The following is a 9041-nucleotide window of genomic DNA, read 5'->3' on the forward strand; positions in this document are numbered from 1 at the left end:
AAAGATATAGTTATAGGCAAATATATATATTCATCAAGAATGAATGAGTAAATCTCACCAACAACATTTTGCTGGCAAGAACATCAGCATAATGGATAACATTTCTGTTATAGATGTGCCTTGTAGAAAAATAATCTTGCCACACTCTTACAGATTCCTTTGTCATTATGTGAAAAATGTAGAAGCAGCGTGGTTTTAAACAGGTCCTGTACTGAATTCTAAGAAAGGATTTCCCTAAAGGAGCATAAGGGTGTCACTAACACCTCAAAACCCTGTGCAAAGTTTATGTTAATTTGTGTACATGTGTTTTACTGGGAGAAGGAGTTCATTGCTTTAACTAAGTTTCTGGAATGGTTCCCCAAAACGGTTAAGAAATGCTGATGTAGGCCGGGCACAGTGGCTCAAGCCTGTAATCCCAGCACTTTGGGAGGCCGAGATGGATGGATCACGAGGTCAGGAGATCGAGACCATCCTGGCTAACACGGTGAAACCCCGTCTCTACTAAAAAATACAAAAAACTAGCTGGGCGAGGTGGCGGGCGCCTGTAGTCCCAGCTGCTGGGGAGGCCGAGGCAGGAGAATGGCGTGAACCCGGGAGGCGGAGCTTGCAGTGAGCTGAGATCCAGCGACTGCACTCCAGCCTGGGCGACAGAGCGAGACTCCGTCTCAAAAAAAAAAAAAAAGAAAGAAAGAAATGCTGATGCAACATAGCAACATGCTTATCAACACTAAACAAATCTAAGACAATATATTCATTTATAACTATAAGAAAAGCATTAATCATTCTCTATTAAATAAAAAAAATGTATAAAGACTGACTAATAAAGCATTAAAATAAGCATTTATTTACACACCTTTGTTATGAATGAAGTCAAGATGGGCCTCAGGCAGATTGATCCCTTGGAACTGATTTTCCTGGCAGTAAAATTTTCCCTGTATCAGCAGCTCAGTTTTGCTTTTCCCTTTATTCTTGTATCTTTTTATTTGAGGTGATTTCAAGTGAGATAAAGTTCTGAAATCTAATTTTTCTTAAGGTTAAATGTTCAGTTTAAGGTTAAATCTTAAATAAAAATCCTGAAACCTGTTACATTCCCCCACAAATTTAATTTTCAGAAGGTACAATTATTGAATTCTAACTCATAGCAGAGATACATAGAATAACCTGATGGATAGTCATCTTCATAGCACAAAATTGGTACTTATTCTTAGGCAAAGTTAAAAGGTTCATTTATAATAATATTGTCAGTTTTTGAGATTATTTTGTCATCTACTAATTTGTATGATTGAGGAAAAATAAATTTGTCTTAGAATCAAAAGCAAAAAAGTAAAATATATACATATACACGAGATAAGGAATACATTTTAAAATAATTTTAACATATGTTAATGTCACACTTCACAGATGACACTCATTAATGAAATTTCAGAAAAACAGACCAACCTAGACAGTACCCCAGAGATAATATATTTGCCTTATTTCTATTTCTGAATAATCTGAATAATATAATACTCAAAATGTCTTTTATTCCCCCAAAGTTTAGGATTGCTTTTCTGTGAAGAATGTCATTGGGATTTTGATAGGGATTGTATTTTATCTGCAGATTGCTTGGGTAGTATAGACATTTTAATAATATTAATTCTTCTAATCCACGAGCACAGGATGTCTTTCCATTTATTAACACCTTCTTCAATTTCCCTTATCAATGTTTTATACTTTTCATTATAAAGATACTTCACTTCTTTGGTTAAATTTATTCCTGGGTATTTTATTTTGTTGTAGCTATTGTAAATGGGATTTCTTTTTCATATATTTTACTGTTGCATATAGAAATACTACTGATTTTCGTATGTTGATTTTATATTCTGCAACTGTACTGAATTTGTTCATTAGTTCTAACAGTCTCTTGGTGGAGTCTGTTGGGTTTTCTATATATAAGATTGTGTCATCTGCAAACTGGAACACTTTTACTTGCTCCTTTTCAATTTGGAAGCTATTTCCTTCTCTTGCCTAACTGCTCTGTCTACGAGTTCCAGTACTATATTAAAAAGAAGTGGTAAAAGTAGGAAACCTTGTCTTCTTCCCAATTTTAGAGAAAAAACTTAACTTTTCCCTGTTCAGTATTATGTTAACTGTGGGTTTGTCATATATGGCCTTTATTATGTTGAGATATGTTCCTTCTATATATACTTTGTTAAGAATTTTTACCATGAAGTCATGTTGAATTTTATTGAATGCTTTTCCTGTGTCTATGGAGATGATCATATAATTTTTGTACTTCATTCTATTAATGTAATGTAATGCAAATCAATGTTTATTGATTTGCGTATGTTGAGCCATCTTTGTATCCCTAGTATAAATCCCTCTTTAACCTAACGAATGGTCTTTTTGATGTGCTGTTGAATTTACTTTGCTAGTATTTTGTTGACGTTCATCATGGATATTGTCCTATAGTTTGCTATTTTTGTTATGTGCTTGTCTGGTTTTGATTTCAGGGGAATTTATTTTTTACATCGACAGAAAAAATTATATATATTTATCATATACAACGTGATGTTTTGAAGTATATATACATTGTGGAATTACTACATTTGGGTAACTAACATGCATTACCTCACAGTTATCAATATACATATTTCAAAATAAACAAAATCTAAGATGTGTTTTTTAGCAAAACTTATTTCTGCCAAAGGGATTTCAGTTAGTATCATTTAAACATTTTGCTGAGGAAAAAAAAGATTTCAGACTTAAATGCTGAAAGCAATGAAACTATTTTATTTTGTAATTTTCTTTTCTTTAACCACACCAGACAGATGTGTTTTATTAAAAAAGAAAAAAATAATAACTTTAATCGGAAAGTCTGATTAAATTCAATATTAACACAAACTCTTAAACATTTTCTGGAAAAGTCAAAAGGGTACATCACAGAAAAGCAGGCAGCTGCTGACAATTCTTTGGTGGAAAATTAAGTTGCAACTTATCCAGGTCGCCCAAATGATTAACAAGCCAAGTTTGTTTTTCAAAAATAGGTTTTAAGATGTACCAAAGAAACTATACAATACAAAAATTTAACAATATGACAAGACACATAAATACTGTTTAAAATAAGCCTCTAAATGCTAGAAAACTAAAATGGGAAGAACTTACTGAAGGGTAACATACATAAAATAAGGCCTAATAGCAATGAACAATTCTAAACATTTTCCCAATGACTGACTAAGTTTCAAAAGACAGCTTAGGAAAATGATTAACATGTAGTTTTTCTTTTTTCCTAGCCAATTCAGTTCTCCTTAGATAAATCTGGTTACCAATCAATACATATATAAATTAATTTTTTCTACTCAATTACTACCTTTTTTTCTTTTTCACCTTTTCCCTAATTTTATCTAGCAATACTTTTCCTTTGATCAGTTGAACTCAAAGGTTTAGTACCTAAAATGAGTATCAACTCTTATTGGAATAGCACTTGGGAAATGCAATTCTAGAAAAGGCAAATGTTTAACTGAGGTGCTTGACAAAGTTAAGCATCCATTCTCAACATGACAATGTCTCCTATGTTAATCACTAGGTTAATGGCTGCTCTTGGCTAGATCACATGACCCTGCATGATACTATAATGTTCCCTGGTGAGGTACTGCAGAGCTGTGTGCACAAACACCTACTCATTTAAGCTTTCAATAAATACAAAGCATCATTTTAAACAATCACAGTAGAATAAATTAAAAATAATGCATTTCTATTGGCCTGCTTTGCTTCTTAAGCTGGCTTGGAATGCTGATTGTGACATAGAAGACACAATAGTTAATTAGTGGTAACTCCAAGCTCTTTAGACTTCAACACTTCTCGTTCTTCACGCCTCAGCACTTTTTTTTTGCAGTAATAGTGGTGTTCTTCAATAGCATCACCACTGCTACGGGGCCAATACCTCCAGGAACTGGAGTGATATAACCAGCTTTTTGTCTGACTCCTTCAAAATCCACATCGCCAACTAGCTTGGGTTTGCAGTTACGGGATCATGAACTCTATTTATTCCCACATTAATGACGGTTGCTCCTTCCTGGATCATATCTGCTGTGGTGAGATTTGGAATGCCTGTAGCAGTTATCACAATATCTGCAAGAATTTTATGTTTCTTCGGCTGCTCTTTGGGAATATATCAATGAGATACTGTAACAGTGGCATCACCTCCAGGACCTTCATGTGCCCCATCTGTGTGCAGTAACATTGCAATGGGCATTTCAACATTTTTTGACCTTCCGACCACAACCACATTCTTCCCTAGGGCGGCAATGCCAGTTTACTTAATTATTTCCCACGCATACCATAGGGTAGCCAGTAACGTGGAATACTGGGCAAACACATTCGCCCTATGTTAATTACATGAAAGTCATCAACATCCTTGTCTGGAGAAAAGCATTACAGATTTTTCTCTGATCAATTTGCTCTGGAAGAGGCAGCTGAATAAGGAGGCCATCTACATTATTATTCAGTTTATTGATTAAACAGTTCTTCCTCTGAAACTGAAGCTGGTTTCATAATCGTCTCACTGTTGATTCCTACCTCTGCAGCTGTCCTGGTTTTGTTGAGGACATAGGAGTGACTTGCAGGATTCTCGCTAACCAGGATCATGCTCAGGTGTGGCCGTTTGTTACCTGAGGCCAACCACTCTTCCACCTCCTGCTGCACTTCTTGCTTGATCTGCTGGGCCAGTTTCCTTCCAGAAATGACAACAGCTTCATTTCGAACTGCCTCAAGGTGGAAGGGGTGAGGGCGGAGGGAGCAGCACTGACATGAGGAAGTGGCAGCCATAGCCCGCACCGGTGACCTCACCAGGAGGGCTATTCTGTAATTTTCTATCAGACTTTCCAAGTATTTTTATTCTCTGTCTTGTATTTTAGTAGTTACAAATATTTTCTTGATCATTACTGATTTTTATTTCCTATATTGTTGTGGAAATTTTTATTTTTATATATGGATTTTTGCATTTTCAGGTTAAAATCTTACTCGGTGAAATCTCATATTTTTCTTTCAGAGTTAAGCACAAAAGGTGAAAGATCAGTCTATAATAGAACGATGTAGTGAAACCTTAGCAGAAAAATATCTGGCAGTAGAAACAGAGGTGCCTCTCTGAGAGCTAAAGGTTATGTCTTCTCTCCAAGCTATCTATTCTCCATCACTAATGAAGTTGAAAAAGAACTTTTTAAAAGTTCTTTTTTTTTTCAAATCAAAAGTTCTGTTTTTCAAATCAAATTTTGTATATCTACATCAGTAAACATAGGCACATATAATATACAGATAAGGTATTTTATTTAAAAGTTCCTTGCTATTAGAATATTGATTCAATGCATAATTTAAGTGTGTAATAAGATCTTAAATAGTTTTGTCTCCTTTTTCCCAGATCCGTTCTCTTATAGTGAAACTACAAAAGCAGGACTTTCAGAACTTCCCCATCTCCAATCATCCATACACTTAAAATTTTTATTTTAATATTTTTAGTATTATTTATTCATGAATTCATTTATTTAACAAATATTATTTTCTCCTGCCTGACACTATGCTTATTTCTGGGGATACAATAAGGAGAAACAGAGAATCCCTGTCTTCATGGAACTTAGGATCTATATAGGGAGACAGATGTTGTGATTATCACCTAGCAATCACAACCCACGTTATATTGTGATTAATGGTACAAACAGAGGCATTTGGTGGTTTGCTTGAGGAATCTGAGGTAGAACTGAGATGAATGGAGGTTAGTAAGGGAAAGAGAAAAGAAAAGCATGTAGAAAGCTGTGTGGTGGAAAGGTTGGAGGTATGAGAACAGCAAGGCTGAAACAGTGCAAGACGTGTGGCAGACAATGTGGATAAAAATGTTGGGACAAACATTTTCAAACCAGACAGGGCCTTACTAACTACATTGTTTTGCAAGATTTTTGTCCAACTGCTTTCCTCTTGATCCCATATAATAATGGAAAAACAATGAAGCAGTAGGCAATGTAGAAACATTGCTTGACTTGTATTTTGAGGAGATCACTTAGCTGCACTTTTGGGAATATTGGAGAGACACTGAAGAGTTTATGGGAGAAATAGTTCATGGGAGAGATGATGGTATTGACCAGAGTTGTTATGGTGGAGAAACAAAGAAATGACTGAAAGTAAGAGGTTAGTATTATTAGGGAAAAATTGACTTTCTTGGTGAACTGGAAAGGGTGGTGAGGGAAAAAAAATGGTCAAAGATAACTGCTACTTAGATGGACAGTTATGCATGTTAAAATATGTCACACTAAAAAGGGGAGATACGATTGTCCTAAGATAGTTTTGAATATATTAATGTATGGAAGTGTTATCAGCAATCCAAGAGGAGATGGCAAGTAGGCAGTTAGATGTTTGGGTCTTGAATTAGAAATATAAATTTCTGAAGATAGCCGAATAGGAACAGCTCCAGCCTCCAGCTTCCAGCATGAGTGACACAGAAGATGGGTGATTTCTGAATTTTCAACTGAGGTACCGGGTTCATCTCACTGGGGCATGTCAGACAGTTGGTGCTGGTCCACAGGTGCAGCCCGACCAGCAACAGCTGAAGCAGGGCAAGGCATCGCCTCACCTGGGAAGTGCAAGGGGGAAGGGAATTCCTTTTACTAGCCAAAGAAAATTGAGACACACAACACCTGGAAAATTGGCTAACTCCCACCCTAATACTGTGCTTTACCAAGGGTCTTAGCAAATGGCCACACCAGGAGATTATATCCCACACCTGGCCCAGAGGGTCTCATGCCCACAGAGCCTCCCTCATTGCTAGCACAGCAGTCTGAGATCTAACTGCAAGGTGGCAGTGAGGCTGGGGGAGGGGTGCCCACCATTGCTGAGGGCTAAGTAGTAAACAAAGCCTCTGGGAAGTTTGAATTGGGTGGAGCCCACCGCAGCTCAAGGAGGCCTGTCTGCCTCTGTAGACGCCTCCTCTGGGGACAGGGCATAGCTAAACAAAAAGCAGCAGAAACCTCTGCAGAGGTAACTGTCCCTGTCTGACAGCTTTGAAGAGAGCAGTGGTTCTCCCAGCACAGAGGTTGAGATCTGAGAACGGACAGACTGCCTGCTCAAGTGGGTCCCTGATCCCTGAGTAGCCTAACTGGGAGACATCTCCCACTAGGTGCAGACCAACACCTCACACCTCACACGGCTAGACACACCCTGAGACGAAGCTTCCAGAGCAAGAATCAGACAGCAATACTCGCTATTCAGCAATATTCTATCTTCTGCAGCCTCCGCTGCTGATACCCAGGCAAACAGGGTCTGGAGTGGACCTCAAGCAAACTCCAACAGACCTGCAGCTGAGGGTCCTGACTGTTAGAAGGGAAACTAACAAACAGAAAGGACAACCACACCAAAACCCCATCAGTACGTCACCATCACCAAAGACCAAAGGCAGATAAAACCACAAAGATGGGGAAAAAGCAGTGCAGAAAAGCTGGAAATTCAAAAAATCAGAGCGCATCTCCCCCTCCAAAGGAATGCAGCTCATCGCCAGCAATGGAACAAAGCTGGATGGAGAATGACATTGACAAGTTGAGAGAAGAAGGCTTCAGTTGATCAAACTTCTCAGAGCTAAAGGAGGAACTACATACCCAGCGCAAAGAAACTAAAAACCTTGAAAAAAGAATGGATGAATGGATAACTAGAATAATCAATGCAGAGAAGACCTTAAAAGAACTGATAGAGATGAAAACCATAACACGAGAATGATGTGACAAATGCACAAGCTTCAGTAACTGACTCGATCAACTGGAAGAAAGAGTATCAGTGATTGAAGATCAAATGAATGAAATGAAGCGAGAAGTGTAGAGAAAAAAGAGTAAAAAGAAATGAACAAAGTCTCCAAGAAATATGGGATTATGTGAAAAGACCAAACCTACATCTGATTGGGGTGCCTGAAAGCGACAGGGAAAATGGAACCAAGTTGGAAAACACTCTGCAGGATATCATCCAGGAGAACTTCCCCAAACTAGTAATGCAGGCCAACATTCAAATTCAGGAAATACAAAGAACGCCACAAAGATACTCCTCCAGAAGAGCAACTCCAAGACACATAATTGTCAGATTCACCAAAGTTGAAAGGAAGGAAAAAATGTTAAGGGCAGCCAGAGAGAAAGGTAGGGTTACCCACAAAGGGAAGCCCATCAGACTAACAGCAGATCTCTCGGCAGAAACTCTACAAGCCAGAAGAGAGTGGGGGCCAATATTCAACATTCTTAAAGAAAAGAATTTTCAACCCAGAATTTCATATCCACCTAAACTAAGTTTCATAAGTGAAGGAGAAATAAAATCCTTTACAGACAAGCAAATGCTTAGAGATTATGTCACCACCAGGCCTGCCCTACAAGAGATCCTGAAGAAAGCACTAAACTTGGAAAGGAAAAACCGGTACCAGCCACTGCAAAAACATGCCAAAATGTAAAATCCATTGATGCTAGGAAGAAACTGCATCAACTAATGAGCAAAATAACCAGCTAATATCATAATGACAGGATCAAGTTCACACATAACAATATTAACCTTAAATGTAAATGGACTAAATGGTCCAATTAAAAGACACGGACTGGCAAATTGGATAAAGAGTCAAGACCCATCAGTTTGCTGTATTTAGGAGACCCATCTCATATGCAGAGACACACATAGGCTCAAAATAAAGGGATGAAGGAAGATCTACCAAGCAAATGGAAAACAAAAAAAGGCAGGGATTGCAATCCTAGTCTCTGATAAAACAGACTTTAAACCATCAAAGATCAAAAGAGACAAAGAAGGCCATTACATAATGGTAAAGGGATCAATTCATCAGGAAGAGCTAACTATCCTAAATATATATGTACCCAATATAGGAGCACTCAGATTCATAAAGCAAGTCCTTAGAGTCTTACAAAGAGACTTAGACTCCCATACAATAATAATGGGAGACTTTAACACCCCACTGTCAACGTTAGACAGATCAACGAGACGGAAAGTTAACAAGGGTATCCAGGAATTGAACTCAATTCTGCACCAAGCAGACCTAA

General features: G+C 37.7%; 1 pseudogene; it reads right to left on the reverse strand.

Moving 5' to 3' along the window:
• Positions 1–3798: 3798 nt before the first annotated feature.
• Positions 3799–4806, reverse strand: LOC104681581 (annotated as a pseudogene).
• Positions 4807–9041: the final 4235 nt, after the last annotated feature.

This window comes from Rhinopithecus roxellana, chromosome 6 (assembly GCF_007565055.1).
Source record: "Rhinopithecus roxellana isolate Shanxi Qingling chromosome 6, ASM756505v1, whole genome shotgun sequence".
NCBI lineage: Eukaryota > Metazoa > Chordata > Mammalia > Primates > Cercopithecidae > Rhinopithecus > Rhinopithecus roxellana.